Genomic DNA, 20,025 nt, shown 5'->3' with positions numbered 1-20,025 from the left:
TCTGACTCAGAGGCAATTGTGCTACCCACTGAGCCACAGCTGACACTGAATGCATGCTCAATAATTACTCAGCTTTCTTACCTTGAGCACAGATCTTGAGCTACAGTGCCCAGTACAGAGGAGAGCTAAGAGAATGATTCCCAGCTTAAAGAACCTTAGCCATCTGGGTAAGCTCAAAGACCTCTGTCTATTAACTTTAGGGCAGCGTAGACTTAGAGGCGACGTGCTAGAGGTCCATAAAATAATTAGGGTTTGATAGATTATTCCAGTTTGACAGATTTGGGAAAGACCAGGGGACATGAGTTTAAACTATATAACGGTAGGAATAGACTGGATGTTAGGCTGTTTTTCTTCCCGCAGAGAGCAGTGAGCCCCTGGTCTGTGTTGCCGACTGGTGGGGTGGGCGCTGACTCTCCGCACAAGAGGGAGCTGGACCGGTTCCTGACTGGGGCACAGATCGCCTCATATAGAAGGTAAATGTTATTTAAGGAAAGATATACTTGCATTGGAGGCAGTTCAGAGAAGGTTCACAAGGTTGATTCCTGAGATGAAGGGGTTGTCTTATGAAGAAAGGTTGAGCAGATTGGGCCTATAGTCACTGGAGTTTAGAAGAATGAGATGTGATCTTACTGAGACATATAAGATTATGAGGAGGCTTGACAGGGTAAATGCAGAGATGTTACCCCTCATGGGGGAATCTTGAACTAGGGGGCATAGTTTCAGAATAAGGGGTCGCCCGTTTAAAACTGAGGTAAGGAGGAATTTCTTCTCTCAGAGGGTTGTGAATCTTTGGAATTCTCTACCCCAGAGCTATGGAGGCTGGCTCATTGAATATATTTAAGGTGGAGATGGACAGATTTTTGAACGATGGGGGAGTCAAGGGTTATGGGGAGCGGGCAGGGAAGTGGAGTTGAGGCCAAGATCAGATCAGCCATGATCTTATTGAATGGCAGTGTAGGCTCGAGGGGTCAGGTGGCCTACTCCTGCTCCTATTTCTTATGTTCTAAGTGTCTTTATAGACAACACTTGGCCCGAGTGATCTCCTGGACTGGTTTCCAGCACCTGAGGGGGTTGGAGAGGAATATTACATTGTTTTTTCCTCCTACTTTTTGCTTCTCCCAGGAGAATACGTGGCTCCGAGAGGAGGGGGGAGGGAGGAACTGCCCAGTCACGATGCTCCGAGGGTGTGGGATAGGCTTGATGGGCCAGCTGGTCTCTTCCTGCCCATCAGTTCTGTACGCCCAATAACTCGGCATTCTTAACCTGAGCACAGATCATGAGCTACTGTGCCCAAGGCCACTCATCAACAACGTGCAGCTCTTCATAGGAAACATCACAACATTCCACTGCTGATCCATTACACTGCGTGTTTACATTTACAAATGTGTTAAAACTAAGGCAGAGAAGAAAATATCAGGGTCCACAGCAAAGTGATCTGCCTACGGCAGCATGGAATAAGGCGAGAACTCGGCGTTGAAAACGATTTTCTTGCAACATTTGCATAAACTTTATGCTTTCATCGCCTTCCCAAATAAAATGTTTTTACCCATGTCTGTGTACAACTTGAACTAGAATCCAAGGGCACCAAACAACCTGCATATACTGCGGTTAACACCGAACAGCCTGCATATACTGGGGTCAACACCAAACAGCCTGAATATACTGGGGTTAACACCGGACAGCCTGCATATACTGGGGTTAACACCGGACAGTCTGCATAACTGGGGTTAACACCAAACACCCGACATATACTGGGGTTAACACCAAACAGCCTGCATATACTAGGGTTCAAACCTAACAACCTGCATATACTGGGGTAAACACCAAACAGCCTGCATATACTTGGGTTAACACCAAACAGCCTGCATATATTGGGGTTAATAGCAAACGCCCTGCATATTCTGGGGTTAACACCAAACAGCCTGCATATACTGGGGTTAACATCAAATGGTGTGCGTATATTTAGAACTAGCACCAAACGGTCTGCATAAAGGGTTAGCATCAAATGGTCTGTGTATAACTAAAGTTGTCGGCAAACAGCCTGCATATAAGGAACATAGCATCGTTACCAATAGTAGGCCCCTCGAGCCTATTCCACTATTCAATTAGATCAGGTGTGAACTGTACTTCAACTCCATTTACCTGCCTTTGCTCCAAAGCCCTTGATACCCTTACCCCCAAAAATCTATCAATCTCAGTTATGAAACCTCTGATTGCCCCACCAACCACAGCCTTTTCAAGAGTTCTTGATTCCTACTACCCTTAGTGTGATAAAGTGCTTGCTGATTTTGCTCTTAAATGTTCTAGCTCTAATTTTAAGATTATGGTCCCTTGTTCTTGATTCCCTCATCAGGGGAAATAGTTGCTATGTATCAATTCTATTGATTTCTTTTAAACACCTCAATCAGATCACCACTCAATCTTCTAATCTCAAGCGAATACATGCCAAGTTTATTCGACCTGCCCTCGTAATTTAACCCTCGAAGGAATGTTATCATATGGTGACTGTGCTGCACCCTGAGGCCAACACATCCTTCCTGTGGTGTCCAGAACTGAATGCAGTACTCTAGGTGGGGTCTGACCATGGCTCCATACAACTCTAGCATAACTTCCACCCCTTTATATTATTGACCCCTTGAGATAAAGATCAATATTTCGTTCGCCTTTTTGACTGTTTTCTTGTACCTATCCATGAGATTTTAATAATGTGTGTGCTTAGACTCCCAAATCTCCTTGCTTCTCTACAATTACTCACCATTTAGGAAATACTCCGATTTATCTTTCTTGGATCCAAGGTGGATGACCTCACACTTGCCCACGTTAAATGCCATCTGCCGGTTTTGCCTGCTCACTTAAATTGTCTGTGTGCCATTGCAACTTTCTGCTTCCATCTAGTTTATTTACTGTGTCTCCTAATTTATTGTCATCTGAAAACTCAGAAATGCACTCTCTATTCCTTTATCCAAGTCATTAATAAATATGATCTTTGGGGAACACCACTTGTCATATCCGCCAGAGTACGTGCCCTTTATCTCCAGTCTCTGTCTCCTACCAGCCAATCAATTTCTAATCCAAGTTGAAAAGCTATCTCCTTTTTCCTAGGGTGGAAACCATCAGAGGTCCTGGAGATTTATCTATCCTAAGTCCCATTATTTTCTCCATTACCATTATTTTCTTGATACTGAATTCAAAAAATCCCTCCCCTTGATTTAGTTTCCATTCTATCACTGCTATTTCATCTTCTTCCTCTATTGGATACAAAGTACTTATTTACTGGATTACCACTTTTCTTGCCACTTGCATAAACCACTTCCTTTATAACAACAATAATTTACATTTAAATAGCCCTTTAACAAAGTAAAAACATCCTAAGGTGCTTCACAGAACCGTTGCCAGCTGTGGCTCAGTTGGTAGCACTCACACCTCTGAGTCAGAAGGTCATGGGTTCAAGCCCCAGTCCAGAGACTTGAGCACATAATCTCAGCTGACATTTCAGTGCAGTGTTGACAGTGTGCAGCAATGTCAGAGGTGTCGTATTCAGGTAAGATGCTAAACCGAGGCCCTGCCTGCCCTCTCAGATGGATATAAAAGATCCTATGGCATTATTTAGAAGAAGAGCAGGGGAGGTTTCCCTGGTGTCCTGGCCAATATTTATTGCTCAACCAACATCACTAAAAACAGATTATCTGGTCATTATCACATTGCTGTTTGTGCAAGCTTGCTGTGCACAAATTGGCTGACACGATACTACTACTAGTAGTAAAAACATCCCAAGGCACTTCAAAAGAGCATAATCAGACAAGATTTGACGCTGAGCCATGTAAAGAGATATTAAGACAAGTGACTAAAAGCTTGGTCAAAGAGGTAGGAGTAACTTAAAGGAGGAGAGGTAGACAGGCAGAGAGGTTTAGGAAGGGAATTCCAAAGATTAGGGCCCAGGCAGCTGAAGGCACGGCCGCTAATGGTGGGACAATGGAAATGAGGCCAGAATTGGAGCAGCACAGAGATCTCGGAGGGTTGTGGGGCTGGAGGAGGTTACAGAGATAGGGAGGGGCGAGGTCATGGAGGGATTTGAAAATAAGGATGAGAATTTTAAAATTGAGGCATTGCTGGAGATCAGTGAGCACAGGGGTAATAGGTGAACAAGACTTGGTGCGAATTAGGAAAAGAGCAGCAGAATTTTGAACGAGCTCAAGTTTACTGAGGGTGCAAGGTACAATATGGCCAGGAGTGCGTTGGAATAGTCAAGTCTGGAGATAACAAAGGCATGGTTTCAGCAGCAGATGAGCTGAGGCAGGGTAGAGACAGGTGATGATATGGCGGTGAAAGTAGATGGTCTTGGTGATAGAGCGGAAGCTCAGCTCAGGGTGAAATAGGACGCCGAGGTTGCGTATGGTCTGGTTCAGCCTCAGACAGTGGCCAGAGAGGGGGATGGAGTCGGAGGCTAGGGGACGGAGTTTATGGCAGGGACCAAAGACAATTGCTTTGGACTTCTCAATATTTACCTAAGGAAAGATATACTTGCCATTGAGGGAGTTCAACGAAGGTTCACCAGGCTGATTCCTGGGATGGGGGGATTGTCCTGTGAGGAGACATTGAGTAGACTAGGCCTAAATTCTCTAGAGTTTAAAAGAACGAGAGGTGATCTCATTGAAACATACAAAATTCTTACAGGGCTTGACAGGGTAGATGCAGGGAGGATGGTTCCTCTGGCTGAGGAGTCTAGAACCAGGGGTCACAGTCTCAGACTAAGGGGTCGGCCATTTAGGACTGAGATGAGGAGAAACTTCTTCACTCAGAGGGTGGTGAATCTTTGGAATTCTCTACCCGAGAGGGCTGTGGAGACTCAGTCTTTAAGTATATTCAAGACAGAGATCGACAGATTTTTTTGATATTAAGGGAATCAAGGGATATGGGGATAGTGCAGGAAAGTGGAGTTGAGGTAGAAGATCAGCCATGATCTTATTGAATGGCGGAGGAACCCAATGGCCTGCTCCTAATACTTATGTTCTTATTCAATACTGGATGTTAGATAAGCAACATGGCACATCAGAGGCAGTGGAGGGGGTCAAGAGAGGTGGTGGTGAGGTAGAGCTGGATGTTGTCAGCATACATGTGGAGTCTGAAGTTGGATGATGTCACCAAGGGGCAACATGTAGAAATAGGAGGGGACCAAGGAAAGATCCTTGGGATGCTCCAGAGGTAACAATGTGGGAGTGCAAGGAGAAGTCATTGTAGGAGATACTCTGGCAATCACTAGATACGAGTGAAAGCAGGCGAAGGCAGTCCCACTCAGCTGGACAATGGAGGAGAGGCATTTGAGAAGGATGGTGTGGCCAACTGTGGCCATGGCTGCAGACAGGTCGAGAAGGACGAAGAGGGATAGTTCACCACGACTACAATCACATTGGATGTCATTTGTGACTTTGGTAAGGGCCGTTTCAGTACTGTGGCAGTGAAACCTTATACTGCATTTACCACATATTGACCATGGTTGGTTGACTGCATAATTGAAACTTTTGCTCTTTAAGAGTATGTAGAATCATAGAAGTTTACAGCACGGAAGGAGGCCATTTAGGCCCATCATGTCCACGCCGGCCAACAAGAGGCTAACCAGCCTAATCCCACTTTCCAGCTCTAGGTCCGTAACCCTGTAAGTTACGGCACTTCAAGTGCACATCAAAGTACTTTTTAAATGTAGTAAGGGTTTCTACCTCTACCACCCTTTCAGGCAGTGAGTTCCAGACCCCCACAACTCTCTATGTGAAGAAATTTCCCCTCAAATCCCCTCTAAACCTTCTACCAAATACTTTAAATTTATGACCCCTCTGCTAAGGGAACTATATCTAGGCCCCTCATAATTTTATACACCTCAATGAGGTCTCCCCTCAGCCTCCTCTGTTCCAAGGAAAACAAACCCAGCCTTAGCTGTCCTCATAGCTAAGATTCTCCACTACCGGCAACATCCTCGTAAATCTCCTCTGTACCCTCCCCCTAGTGCAATCACGTCCTTCCTGTAATGCGGTGACCAGAACTGCATGCAGTACTCCAACTGTGGCCTAACCAGTGTTCTATACAGTTCAGGCATAACCCCCCTGCTCTTGTATTCTATGCCTCGGCTAATAAAGGCAAGCATTCCGTATGCCTTCTTAACCACCTTATCTACCTGGTATGCTACCTTCAGGGATCTGTGGACATGCACTCCAAGGTCCCTTTGTTCCTCTACACTTCTTAGTTTAATGTGTATTCCCTTACCTTGTTAGCCCTCCCTAAATGCATTACCTCACACTTCTCCGGATTAAATTCCATTTGCCACTGTTCTGCCCACCTGACCACTTGACTGCTATCTTTCTGCAGTCCGCAGCTTTCTTCTTCATTATCAACCACACAGCCGATTTTAGTATCATCTGCAAACTTCTTAATCGTACCCCCTATATTCAAGTCTAGATCATTGATACATACCACAAAAAGCAAAGGACCTTGTGCTGAGCCCTGCAGAACCCCACTGGAAACATCCTTCCAGTCACAAAAACACCCATCAACCATTACCCTTTACTTCCTGCCTCTGAGCCAACTTTGGCTCCAACTTGCCACTTTGCCCTGGATCCCATGGGCTTTTACTTTCGTGGTCAGTCTGCCATGTGGGACCTTATCCAAAGCTTTGCTAAAATCCATATACACTATATCATAAGCATTGCCCTCATTGACCCTCTTGGTTACTTCCTCGAAAATTCAATCAAGTTAGTCAGACACAACCTTCCCTTAACAAATCTATGCTGACTGTATTGTTGTTCTTTGTACTAAATACTTTTTTTGAAAACGTCCCAATTTTCTTTAAGTTTACTTGTTCAAATCTCAGCTCTGCTAAACATGTTCAGCTTCCATCTCATTTTTTTTTAAGTCAGCTTCACTTAAGTTTAAAAGCTTAGTTTGCGTTAGCAGGAGATCGGGCGGAAAAGGGGTGTTGAGGTCGAGGAACAGCCATCTCATTGAATGGCAGTGCAGGCTTGAAGGACTGTATGGCCTGCTCCTGCTCCTAATTCTTAGGTTCTTATGTTGTAAATGGCATGCGTATAAAGTTACCACTCAGTGGCTTGCATATAACTTGAGCTAGCAGCGAATGGCCTGTGTATAACTGGAGCTAGCATCGAATGGCAGCAAATACATTTGATGCTAATCTTATTTATTTACCCATAGTGCAATGGTACTAATTCAGTCAGGAGTTGCTCATTCTATTTGGAACTGTGTTTCTAGTTTTACTGAGATAAGTTAATTAAGAATGAGATTTATTTTCCCAATCAGTGATCTGCAAAAGTACCTAAGCCTTTTTGTTATTTAAGCCTTTTCACAAATTGAGTATCAATCAATTAAATCAGACTCCATGCGACATCAAACACACACAGACGCCATATAATTAACCACGCAAGTGTCTTTCATATATTAAAGCTACACTATCCACAGTCCTGCCAAAATAAAAAAAAATGAACATGAGCTGATAAAAGCCAGTGAGCTTAGGAAGCATTTTGTTCCTAGTGCCATTCATTCTAAAGATATTAAAGTTTTCTTTGGCCAATGTCAGGAGTGTAGATGAAGTAATCACCAGACTAACCTCAACACGTCAGGTAAAAAGAAAAAAGACTTGCCTTTATATAGCACCTTTCACGACCACAGGATGTCTCAAAGCGCTTTACAGCCAATGAAGTACTTTTTGGAATGTAGCCACTGTTGCAATGTGCGAAACGCGGCAGCCAATTTGTACACAAGCAAGCTCCCTCAGACAGCAATGTGATAATGACTGGATAATCAATTTTTTTGTGTTAGTTTGATTGAGGGATGAATATTGGCCAGGACACTGGGGATAACTCTCCTGCTCTTCTTCGAAATTGTGCCATGGGATCTTTTACATCCACCTGAGAGAGCTGACAGGACCCCGGTTTTATGTCTCATCCGAAATACGGCACCTCTGACAGTGCAGCACTCCCTCAGCACTGCACTGGAGCGTTAGCTCAAGTCCCTGAACCTACAACCTTCTGACTCAGAGGCGAGAGTGCTATCCACTGAGCCACAGCTGACACTGCTGGTAGGGTTATCAACTCTGGTTGGACGGTTCCATCACATGACCTCCCATCTCCATCCTAGTGGGTTGTTAACCCGAGCTTCAGGGCCTGGCCTGGCCTATACCAACAGGTGCCTAAGAGCAAAGTATACATGTTCTGTGAAAACATATAACTCATGTTCCTAAAAACGGGCCCTTACTACTCAAGTGTGGATATCGTCCTGGGCAACGGCACTACAAGGACATTCTTGTAACTAGCACACAGGGAGGCATGGCACTTTTAGAGGAAATCCGACTTGACAGTTAAATTACAAATCTTTCATTTATTTAGCTTTATCAAAAAAAAAACTGTCCCAAAAGAAAAGGAAGCAATGGAAGCTGAGCCATTGGAAAAGTTTGAATGATCAAAAGTTTCATTGAGGGAGAGTTTTGGAGACGGTTTTAAAGGCAAAGAGTGAGGTAGAGGCAGCAGGACTTAGGAAGGAAGTTCGAAATAGTATGACCAAGGCAGCTGAATGATGGAGCAGACAGGAGGGTGGGAGGCTACATTGAGAGAATGAGAGAGCACAAAAAGGGACATTAGGCTCGAGTGGGGTGAGGCCATGAAGAGAATTGTGGTCGTGGACGAGTATTTTAAATTTGATGTGATAAATTTGATTGGGGGACAGGGAGCTAGTATAGGTCAGTGAGGATGTGTTGGGGGACAGGGAGCCAGTATAGGTCAGTGAGGATGGGATGACATAAGCAGAATTTAGTGCAAGTCAGGATGTGGGCAGCTAAATAGAAGTTTACAGCACGGAAGGAGGCCATTTCGGCCCATTTTGTCCGCACCGGCCAATAAAGAGCTATCCAGCCAAATCCCACTTTCCAGCTCTTGGTCAGTAGCCCTGTAGATTACGGCACTTCAAGTGCACATCCAAGTACTTACTAAATGTGGTGATGGTTTCTGCCTCTACCACCCTTTCAGGCAGTAAGTTCCAGACTCCCACCATCTTTTGGGTGAAGAAAATTCCCCTCAAATCCCCTCTAAACCTCCTATCAATTACTTTAAATCTATGCCCCCTGGTTGTTGACCCCTCTGTTAAGGGAAATAGGTCCGTCCTATCCACTCTATCTAGGCCCCTCATAATGTTATACACCTCAATAAGGTCTCCCCTCAGCCTCCTCTGATCCAAAGAAAACACCGCAGCATATCCAATCTTTCCTCATAGCTAAAATTCTCCAGTCCCGGCAACATCCTCGTAAATCTCCTCTGTACCCTCTCCAGTGCAATCACATCTTTCCTGTAGAATGGTGACCAGAACTGCACACAGTACTCTAGTTGTGACCTAACTGGTGTTTTATACAGTTCAAGCATAACCCCCTTGCTCTTGTATTCTATGCCTCGGGTAATAAAGGCAAGTAATTCCTTTATTAGGAGTTTCCGCGGAAGCAACCAAGACCCCAGGGATGGTATGTTGCCTCCCTGGTGCAAGGGTCAAGGATGTCTCGGAGCGGGTGCAGGACATTCTGAAAAGGGAGGGTGAACAGCCAGTTGTCATGGTGCATATAGGTACCAACGATATAGGTAATAAAATGGGATGAGGTCCTACGAGAAGAATTTAGGGAGCTTGAAGTCAAATTAAGAAGTAGAACCTCAAAAGTAGTAATCTCAGGATTGCTACCAGCATCACGTGCTAGTCAGAGTAGGAATTGCAGGATAGCTCAGATGAATGTGTGGCTTGAGGAGTGGTGCAGAAGGGAGGGATTCAAATTCCTGGGACATTGGAACCGGTTCTGGGGTAGGTGGGACCAGTACAAACCAGACGGTCTGCACCTGGGCAGGACCAGAACCAATGTCCTAGGGGGAGAATTTGCTTGTGCTGTTGGGGTGGAGTTAAACTAATATGGCAGGGGGATGGGAACCAATGCAGAGAGGCAGAGGGAAATAAAAGGGAGACAGAGGCAAAAGATAGAAAGGAGAATAGTAAAAGTGGGGGGCAGAGAAACCCAAGGCAAAAAATAAAATGGGCCACATTGCTTCAAAATTCTAAAGGGGCAAAGTGTGTTAAAAAGACAAGCCTGACGGCTCTGTGCCTCAATGCAAGTAGTATTCGGAATAAGGTGGACGAATTAACTGCACAGATAGCAGTTAATGGATATGATGTAATTGGCATCACAGAGACATGGCTCCAGGATGATCAAGGCTGGGAACTTAATATCCAGGAGTATTCAACATTTAGAAAGGAGAGACAGAAAGGAAAAGGAGGCGGGGTGGCGTTACTGGTGAAAGAGGAAATTAATGCAATAGTAAGGAAGGACATTGGATGATGTGGAATCGGTATGGGTGGAGCTACGGAATACCAAAGAGCAGAAAACGCTGGTGGGAGTTGTGTACAGACCACCAAACAGTAGTAGAGAGGTTGGGGACAGCATCAAACAAGAAATAAGAGTTGTGTGCAATAAGGATACAGCAGTTATCATGGGCGACTTTAATTTATATATAGATTGGGCTAACCAAACTGGTAGCAATGCGGTGGAGGATTTCCTGGAGTGTATTAGGGATGGTTTTCTTGACCAGTATGTCGAGGAACCAACTAGAGAGCTGGCCATCCTAGACTGGGTGATGTGTAATGAGAAGGGACTAATTAGCAATCTTGTTGTGCAAGGCCCCTTGGGGAAGAGTGACCATAATATGGTAGAATTCTTTATTAAGTTGGAGAGTGACACAGTTAATTCAGAAACTAGCGTCCTGAACTTAAGGAAAGCTAACTTCGACGACATGAGGCGTGAATTGGCTAGAATAGACTGGAAAATGATACTTAAAAGAGTTGACGGTGGATAGGCAATGGCAAACATTTATAGATCACATGGATGAACTTCAACAAATGTACATCCCTGTCTGGAGTAAAAATAAAACAGGGAATGTGGCTCAACCATGGCTAGTGTTAGATCCAAGGAAGAGGCATATAAATTGGCCAGAAAAAGCAGCAAACCTGAGGACTGGGAGAAATTTAGAATTCAGCAGAGGAGGACAAAGGGTTTAATTAGGAGGAGGAAAATAGAGTACGAGAGGAAGCTTGCCGGGAACATAAAAACTGACTGCAAAAGCTTCTACAGATATGTGAAGAGAAAAAGGTTAGTGAAGACAAATGTAGGTCCCTTGCAGTCGGACGCAGGTGAATTTATAATGGGGAACAAAGAAATGGCAGACCAATTGAACAAATACTTCAGTTCTGTCTTCACGAAGGAAGACACAAATAACCTTCCGGATGTACTAGGGGACCGAGGGTCTAGAGAGAAGGAAGAACTGAAGGATATCCTTATTAGGCGGGAAATTGGGGAAATTGATGGGATTGAGCCGATAAATCCCCGGGGCGTGACTGTCTGCATCCTAGAGTACTTAAGGAAGTGGCCCTAGAAATAGTGGATGCATTGGTGATCATTTTCCAATAGTCGATCGACTCGGGATCAGTTCCTATGGACTGGAGGGTAGCTAATGTAACACCACTTTTTTAAAAAAGGAGAGAGCGAAAACAGGGAATTATAGACCGGTTAGCCTGACATCAGTAGTGGGGAAAATGTTGGAATCAATTATTAAGGATGAAATAGCAGCGCATTTGGAAAGCAGTGACAGGATCGGTCCAAGTAAGCATGGATTTATGAAGGGGAAATCATGCTTGACAGATCTTCTGGAATTTTCTGAGGATGTAACTAGCAGAGTGGACAAGGGAGAATCAGTGGATGTGGTGTATTTGGACTTTCAAAAGGCCTTTGACAAGGTCCCACATAAGAGATTGGTGTGCAAAATCAAAGCACATTGTATTGAGGTTAATGTACTGGCGTGGATAGAGAATTGGTTGGCAGACAGGAAGCAGAGAGTCGTGAGAAACGGGTCCTTTTCGAAATCTGAGGCAGTGACTAGTGGAGTGCCGCAGGGCTCAGTGCTGGGACCCCAGCTCTTTACAATATACATTAATGATTTGGATGATGGAATTGAATGTAATATCTCCAAGTTTGCAGATGACACTAAACTGGGTGGCGGTGTGAGCTGTGAGGAGGATGCTCAGAGGTTGCAGGGTGATTTGGACAGGTTAGCTGAGTGGGCAAATGCATGGCAGATGCAGTATAATGTGGATAAATGTGAGGTTATCCACTTTGGAGGCAATAACACGAAGGCAGAATATTATCTGAATGGCGGCAGATTAGGAAAAGGGGAGGTGCAACGAGACCTGGGTGTCATGGTTCATCTGTCATTGAAAGTTGACATGCAGGTACAGTAGGCGGTGAAGGCAGCAAATGGCATGTTGGCCTTCATAGCTAGGGATTTGAGTATAGGAGCAGGGAGGTCTTACTGCAATTGTACAGTGCCTTGGTGAGGCCTCACCTGGAATATTGTGTTCAGTTTTGATCTCCTAATCTGAGGAAGGACGGTCTTGCTATTGAGGGAGTGCAGCGAAGGTTCACCAGACTGATTCCAGGGATGGCTGGACTGACGTATGAGGAGAGACTGGATCAACTGGGCCTTTATACACTGGAGTTTAGAAGGATGAGAGGGGATCTCATAGAAACGTATAAAATTCTGACGGGACAGGACAGCTTAGATGCGGGAAGAATATTCCAGGTGTTGGGGAAGTCCAGAACCAGGGGACACAATCTTAGGATAAGGGGTAGGCCATTTAGGACTGAGAAGCAAAAGACAGAAAGAAGATGAGCAGAAGCAAAAGACAGAAAGGAGATGAGTAAAAGTGGACGGCAGAGAAACCCAAGGCAAAAAACAAAAAGGGCCACTTTGCAAGCAAAATTCTAAAAGGTCAAAGTGTGTTAAAAAGGCAAGCCTGAAGGCTCTGTGACTCAATGCGAGGAGTATTCGGAATAACGTGGACGAATTAACTGTGCAGATAGCAGTTAACGGATACGATGTGATTGGCATCACGGAGACATGGCTCCAGGGTGACCAAGGCTGGGAACTCAAGCAGTTCGAGCAGCGCGAGTCCGGGGTGCCTGGTGAGGCCCATAAAGACCCAACGTCGGAGGAGGAGCGGCAGTTCGAGCAGCGCGAGTCCGGGGTGCGTGGAGAGGCCTATAAAGGCCCAGCTTGTACAGCTCCAGCCAGGAGAAAAAGCAAAAAAGTAGAAAGGAAACAAAAGGTGATGTCACAGCCAAAGGGGTAAGTGATTGGCTGGTGATTTGTGAGTAGCTTTTCTTTTTCTTTTTTATATCAGTAAGTAGGCCGTTAACATTGTTGTCTTTTTCTTTTTTATATCAGTAAGTAAACTGTTAACATTGTTGTCGCCAAATTAAGCATATCTAAGGGTTAATTATGGCAGGAGAGGTCGGTCACGTGATATGCTCCTCCTGTACTATGTGGGAACTCAGGGACACTTCCGGTGTCACTGACGACTACGTGTGCGGGAAGTGTATCCGACTCCAGCTCCTGACGGACCGCGTTGCGGATTTGGAGCTGAGGGTGGATTCACTCTGGAGCATCCACGATGCTGAGAATGACGTGAGTAGCACGTGTAGTGAGTTGATCTTACCGCAGGTGAAGGGTCCACAGCCAGCTTGGGAATGGAAGACCAGCAGGAAGAGCAGTGCAAGGAAGGTAGTGCAGGGGTCCCCTGCGGTCATCCCCCTGCAAAACAGATACACTGCTTTGAGTACTGTTGAAGGGGATGACTCATCAGGGGAGGGCAGCAGCAGCCAAGTTCACGGCACCGTGGCTGGCTCTGTTGCACAGGAGGGCAGGAAAAAGAGTGGGAGAGCGATACTGATAAGGGATTCAATTGTAAAGGGACTAGATAGGCGTTTCTGCGGCCGCAAGCGAGACTCCAGGATATGGTATGTTGCCTCCCTGGTGCAAGGGTCAAGGATGTCTCAGAGCGGGTGCAGGACATTCTGAAAAGGGAGGGAGAACAGCCAGTTGTCGTGGTGCACATTGGTACCAAAGATATAGGTAAAAAAAAGGGATGAGGTCCTACGAGACTAATTTAAGGAGCTAGGAGTTAAATTAAAAAGTAGGACCTCAAAAGTAGTAATTTCGGGATTGCTACCAGTGCCACGTGCTAGTCAGAGTAGGAATCGCAGGATAGCGCAGATGAATACGTGGCTTGAGCAGTGGTGCAGCAAGGAGGGATTCAAATTCCTGGGGCATTGGAACCGGTTCTGGGGGAGATAGGACCAGTACAAACCGGATGGTCTGCATCTGGGTAGGACCGGAACCAATATCCGAGGGGGAGTGTTTGCTAGTGCTGTTGGGGAGGAGTTAAACTAATATGGCAGGGGGATGGGAACCAATGCAGGGAGACAGAGGGAAACAAAATGGAGACAGAAGAAAAAGACAGAAAGGAGATGAGTAAAAGTGGAGGGCAGAGAAACCCAAGGCAAAAAACAAAAAGGGCCACTGTACAGCAAAATTCTAAAGGGTCAAAGTGTAATAAAAAGGCAAGCCTGAAAGCTCGGTGCCTCAATGCGAGGAGTATTCGGAACCCAGGAGAGGGCTCTGAGCTCGTTAGAGTGGGTGAGAGCGCAGATGAATAGGACCCCAAGAAAGAATGCAAAAGGCAGGAGGCAACAGAGCAGAGTAGTACTGGGGTAAGTGTAAACCACAAGGTGATAGGAAGGGACAATATGTATGAATATAAAGGGGCTGCAGAAGGGGTCAAAACTAATGGTCAAAACTTACGGTTTAAAAACTAGTATTAAAACACTTTACCTAAATGCATGCAGCATTCGAAATAAAGTAAATGAATTGACGGCACAAATCATTATAAATGGGTATGATTTGGTGGCCATTACAGAAACGTGGTTGCAATGGTGGCCAAGACTGGGAATTAAACATACAGGGGTATCTGACAATTCGGAAGGACAGACAAGAAGGGAAAGGAGGTGCGGTAGCTCTGTTAATAAAAGATGATATCAGGGCAGTTGTGAGAGATGATATTGGCTCTAATGAACAAAATGTTGAATCATTGTGGGTGGAGATTAGAGATAGTAAGGGGAAATAGTCACTGGTGGGCGTAGTTTATAGGCCCCCAAAATAATAACTTCACGGTGGGGCGGACAATAATCAAGGGAATAATAGAGGCATGTGAAAAATGAACGGCAGTAATCATGGAGGATTTTAACCTACATATCGATTGGTCAAATCAAATCGCACAGGGTAGCCTGGAGGAGGAATTCACAGAATGCATACGGGATTGTTTCTTAGAACAGTGTGTTACAGAACCTACAAGGGAGCAAGCTATCTTAGATCTGGTTCTGTGTAAAGAGACAGGAATAATAAATGATCTCCAAGTAAAAGATCCTCTCGGAATGAGTGATCACAGTATGGTTGAATTTGTAATACAGATTGAGGGTGAGGAAGTAGTGTCTCAAACGAGCGTACTATGCTTAAACAAAGGGGACTACAGTGGGATGAGGGCAGAGTTAGCTAAAGTAGACTGGAAACACAGACTAAACGGTGGCACAATTGCGGAACAGTGGAGGACTTTTAAGGAGCTCTTTAATAGTGCTCAACAAAAATATATTCCAGTGAAAAAGGGCGGTAAGAGAAGGGATAACCAGCCGTGGATAACCAAGGAAATAAGGGAGAGTATCAAATTAAAAACCAATGCGTATAAGGTGGCCAAGGTTAGTGGGAAACTAGAAGATTGGGAAAATTTTAAACGACAGCAAAGAATGACTAAGAAAGCAATATTTAAATTTCCAAAAGGTATTCGATAAGGTGCCACACAAAAGGTTACTGCAGAAGATAAAGGTATGCGGAGTCAGAGGAAATGTATTAGCATGGATCGAGAATTGGCTGGCTAACAGAAAGCAGAGAGTCGGGATAAATGGGTCCTTTTCGGGTTAGAAATCGGTGGTTAGTGATGTGCTACAGGGATCGGTGCTGGGACCACAATTGTTTACAATATACATAGATAACCTAGAAGAGGGGACAGAGTGTAGTGTAACAAAATTTGCAGATAACACACAGATTAGTGGGAAAGCGGGTTGTGTAGAGGACACAGAGAGGCTGCAAAGAGATTTAGATAGGTTAAACGAATGGGCTAAGGTTTGGCAGATGGAATACAATGTCGGAAAATGTGAGGTCATCCACCTTGGGGGGAAAAAAAACAGTAAAAGGGAATATTATTTGAATGTGGAGAAATTACAACATGCTGTGGTGCAGAGGGACCTGGGGATCCTTCCCAAAAAGTTAGTTTGCAGGTGCAGCAGGTAATCAGGAAGGCGAATGGAATGTTGGCCTTCATTACGAGAGGGATGGAGTACAAAAGCAGGGAGGTCCTGCTGCAACTGTACAGGGTATTGGTGAGGCCGCACCTGGAGTAGTGTGCAGTTTTGGTCACCTTACTTAAGGAAGGATATACTAGCCTTGGAGGGGGTACAGAGAAGAATCACTAGGCTGATTCCGGAGATGAGGGGGTTACCTTATGATGATAGATTGAGTAGACTGGGTCTTTACTCGTTGGGAGTTCAGAAGGATGAGGGGTGATCTTATAGAAACATTTAAAATAATGAAAGGGATAGACAAGATAGAGGCAGAGAGGTTGTTTCCACTGGTCGGGGAGACTAGAACTAGGGGGCACAGCCTCAAAATATGGGGGAGCCAATTTAAAACCGAGTTGAGAAGGAATTTCTTCTCCCAAAGGGTTGTGAATCTGTGAAATTCTCTGCCCAAGGAAGCAGTTGAGGCTAGCTCATTGAATGTATTCAAATCACAGATAGATAGAATTTTAACCAATAAGGGAATTAAGGGTTTATGGGGAGCAGGCGGGTAAGTGGAGCTGAGTCTACGGCCAGATCAGCCATGATCTTTTTGAATGGCGGAGCAGACTCGAGGGGCTAGATGGCCTACACCTGTTCCTAATTCTTATGTTCTTATGTTCAACATCCAAGGGTATTCAACATTTAGGAAAGATAGACAGAAAGAAAAAGGAGGCGGGTGGCGTTGCTGGTTAAAGAGGAAATTAATGCAATTGTAAGGAAGGACATTAGCTTGGATGATGTGGAATCGGTATGCGTGGAGCTACGGAATACCAAAGAGCAGAAAACGCTAGTGGGAGTTGTGTACAGACCTCCAAACAGTAGTAGTGATGTTGGGGAGGGCATCAAACAGGAAATTAGGGGTGCATGCAATAAAGGTGCAGCAGTTATCATGGGTGACTTTAATATGCATACAGATTAGGCTAACCAAACTGGAAACAATACCGTGGAGGAGGATTTCCTGGAGTGCATAAGGGATGGTTTTCTAGACCAATATATCGAGGAACCAATTAGCGGGGGGCCATCTTAGACTGGGTGTTGTGTAATGACAGAGGATTAATTAGCAATATCGTTGTGCAAGGTCCCTTGGGAAAGAGTGACCATAATATGGTGGAATTCTACATCAGGATTAGAATGAAACAGTTAATTCAGAGACCATGGTCCAGAACTTAAAGAAGGGTAACTTTGAAGGTATGAGGCATGAATTGGCTAGGATAGATTGGCGAATGATACTTAAGGGGTTGACAGTAGATGGGCAATGGCAGACATTTAGAGACCGCATGGACAACAATTGTACATCCCTGTCTGGCGTAAAAATAAAAAAGGGAAGGTGGCTCAACCGTGGCTATCAAGGGAAATCAGGGATAGTATTAAAGTCAAGGAAGTGGCATACAAATTGGCCAGAAATAGCAGTGAACCCGGGGAATGGGAGAAATTTAGAACTCAGCAGAGGAGGACAAAGGGTTTGATTAAGGCAGGGAAAATAGAGTACGAGAGGAAGCTTGCAGGGAACATTAAAATGGACTGCAAAAGCTTCGATCGTTATGTAAAGAGAAAAAGGTTAGTAAAGACAAACTTAGGTCCCCTGCAGTCAGAATCAGGGGAAGTCATAACTGGGAACAAAGAAATGGCAGACCAATTGAACAAGTACTTTGGTTCGGTATTCACTAAGGAGGACACAAACAACCTTCCGGATATAAAAGGGGTTAGAGGGTCTAGTAAGAAGGAGGAACTGAGGGAAATCTTTATTCGTCGGGAAATTGTGTTGGGGAAACTGATGGGATTGAAGGCCGATAAATCTCCAAGGCCTGATGGTCTGCATCCCAGAATACTTAAGGAGGAGGCCTTGGAAATAGCGGATGCATTGACAGTCATTTTCCAACATTCCATAGACTCTGGATCAGTTCCTATCGAGGGTAGCCAATGTAACCCCACTTTTTAAAAAAGGAGGGAGAGAAAACAGGGAATTATAGACCGGTCAGCCTGACATCGGTCGTGGGTAAAATGATGGAATCAATTATTAAGGATATCATTGCAGTGCATTTGGAAAGAGATGACATGATAGGTCCAAGTCGGCATGGATTTGTGAAAGGGAAATCATGCTCGACAAATCTTCTGGAATTTTTTGAGGATGTGTCCAGTAAAGTGGACAAGGAGGAACCAGTTGATGTGGTGTATTTGGACTTTCAGAAGGCTTCCGACAAGGTCCCACACAAAAGATTAATGTGCAAAGTTAAAGCACATGGTATTGGGGGTAGTGTGCGGACGTGGATTGAGAACTGATTGGCAGTCAGAAAGCAAAGAGTAGGAGTAAATGGGTAGTTTTCAGAATGGCAGGTAGTGATTAGTGGGGTACCGCAAGGTTCTGTGCTGGGGCCCAGCTGTTTACATTGTACATTAATGATTTAGACGAGGGAATTAAATGTAGTATCTCCAAGTTTGCGGATGACACTAAGTTGGGTGAGCTGCGAGGAGGATGCTATGAGGCTGCAGAGTAACTTGGATAGGTTCGGTGAGTGGGCAAATGCATGGCAGATGAAGTATAATATGGATAAATGTGAGGTTATCCACTTTGGTTGTAAAAACAGAGAGACAGACTATTATCTGAATGGTGACAGATTAGGAAAAGGGGAGCTGCAACGAGACCTGGGTGTCATGGTACATCAGTCACTGAAGGTTGGCATGCAGGTACAGCAGGGGTTAAGAAAGCAAATGGCATGTTGGCCTTCATAGCGAGGGGATTTGAGTACAGGGGCAGGGAGGTGTTACTGCAATTGTACAGGGCCTTGGTGAGGCCACACCTGGAGTAATGTGTACAGTTTTGGTCTCCTAACCTGAGGAAGGACCTTCTTGCTATTGAGGGAGTGCAGCGAAGGTTCACCAGACTGATTCCCGGGATGGCGGGACTGACATATCAAGAAAGACTGGATCAACTGGGCTTATATTCACTGGAGTTCAGAAGAATGAGAGGGGATCTCATAGAAACGTTTAAAATTCTGACGGGTTTAGACAGGTTAGATGCAGGAAGAATGTTCCCAATGTTGGGGAAGTCCAGAACCAGGGGTCACAGTCTAAGGATAAGGGGTAAGCCATTTAGGACCGAGATGAGGAGAAACTTCTTCACCCAGAGTGGTGAACCTGTGGAATTCTCTACCACAGAAAGTTGTTGAGGCCAATTAACTAAACATATTCAAAAAGAAGTTAGATGTAGTCCTTACTACTAGGGGGATCAAGAGGTATGGCGAGAAAGCTGGAATGGGGTACTGAAGTTGCATGTTCAGCCATGAACTCATTGAATGGTGGTGCAGGCTCGAAGGGCCGAATGGCCTACTCCTGCACCTATTTTCTATGTTTCTATGAGGAGAATCTTCTTCACTCAGAGAGTTGTTAACCTGTGGAATTCCCTGCCGCAGAAAGTTGTTGATGCCAGTTCATTGGATATATTCAAGAGGGGGTTAGATATGGCCCTTACGGCTGAAGGGATCGAGGGGTATGGAGAGAAAGCAGGAAAGGGGTACTGAGGGAATGATCAGCCATGATCTTATTGAATGGTGGTGCAGGCTCGAAGGGCCGAATGGCCTACTCCTGCACCTATTTTGTATGTTTCTATGTTTCCGTATGCCTTCTTATTTGTATCATTTGGAGTTTATGGAGTGTGGAAATCACAAGGGGTTAAAAAATGAGACTGAACGTGGTGATCACATAGACTTTTTGGCCATATG

General features: G+C 44.9%; 1 protein-coding gene across 2 annotated transcripts in view; it reads right to left on the bottom strand.

Annotated features, from left to right (window-relative positions):
* The window catches only part of ptchd1 (patched domain containing 1), a 77,478-nt gene that overhangs the window by 38,720 nt on the left and 18,733 nt on the right, over nt 1-20,025 (bottom strand). The window lies entirely within an intron of this gene.

This window comes from Pristiophorus japonicus, chromosome 11, assembly GCF_044704955.1.
Source record: "Pristiophorus japonicus isolate sPriJap1 chromosome 11, sPriJap1.hap1, whole genome shotgun sequence".
NCBI lineage: Eukaryota > Metazoa > Chordata > Chondrichthyes > Pristiophoridae > Pristiophorus > Pristiophorus japonicus.
Note: the sequence above shows the minus strand (reverse complement) of the source record. Positions and strands in the feature narration are given on the sequence as shown.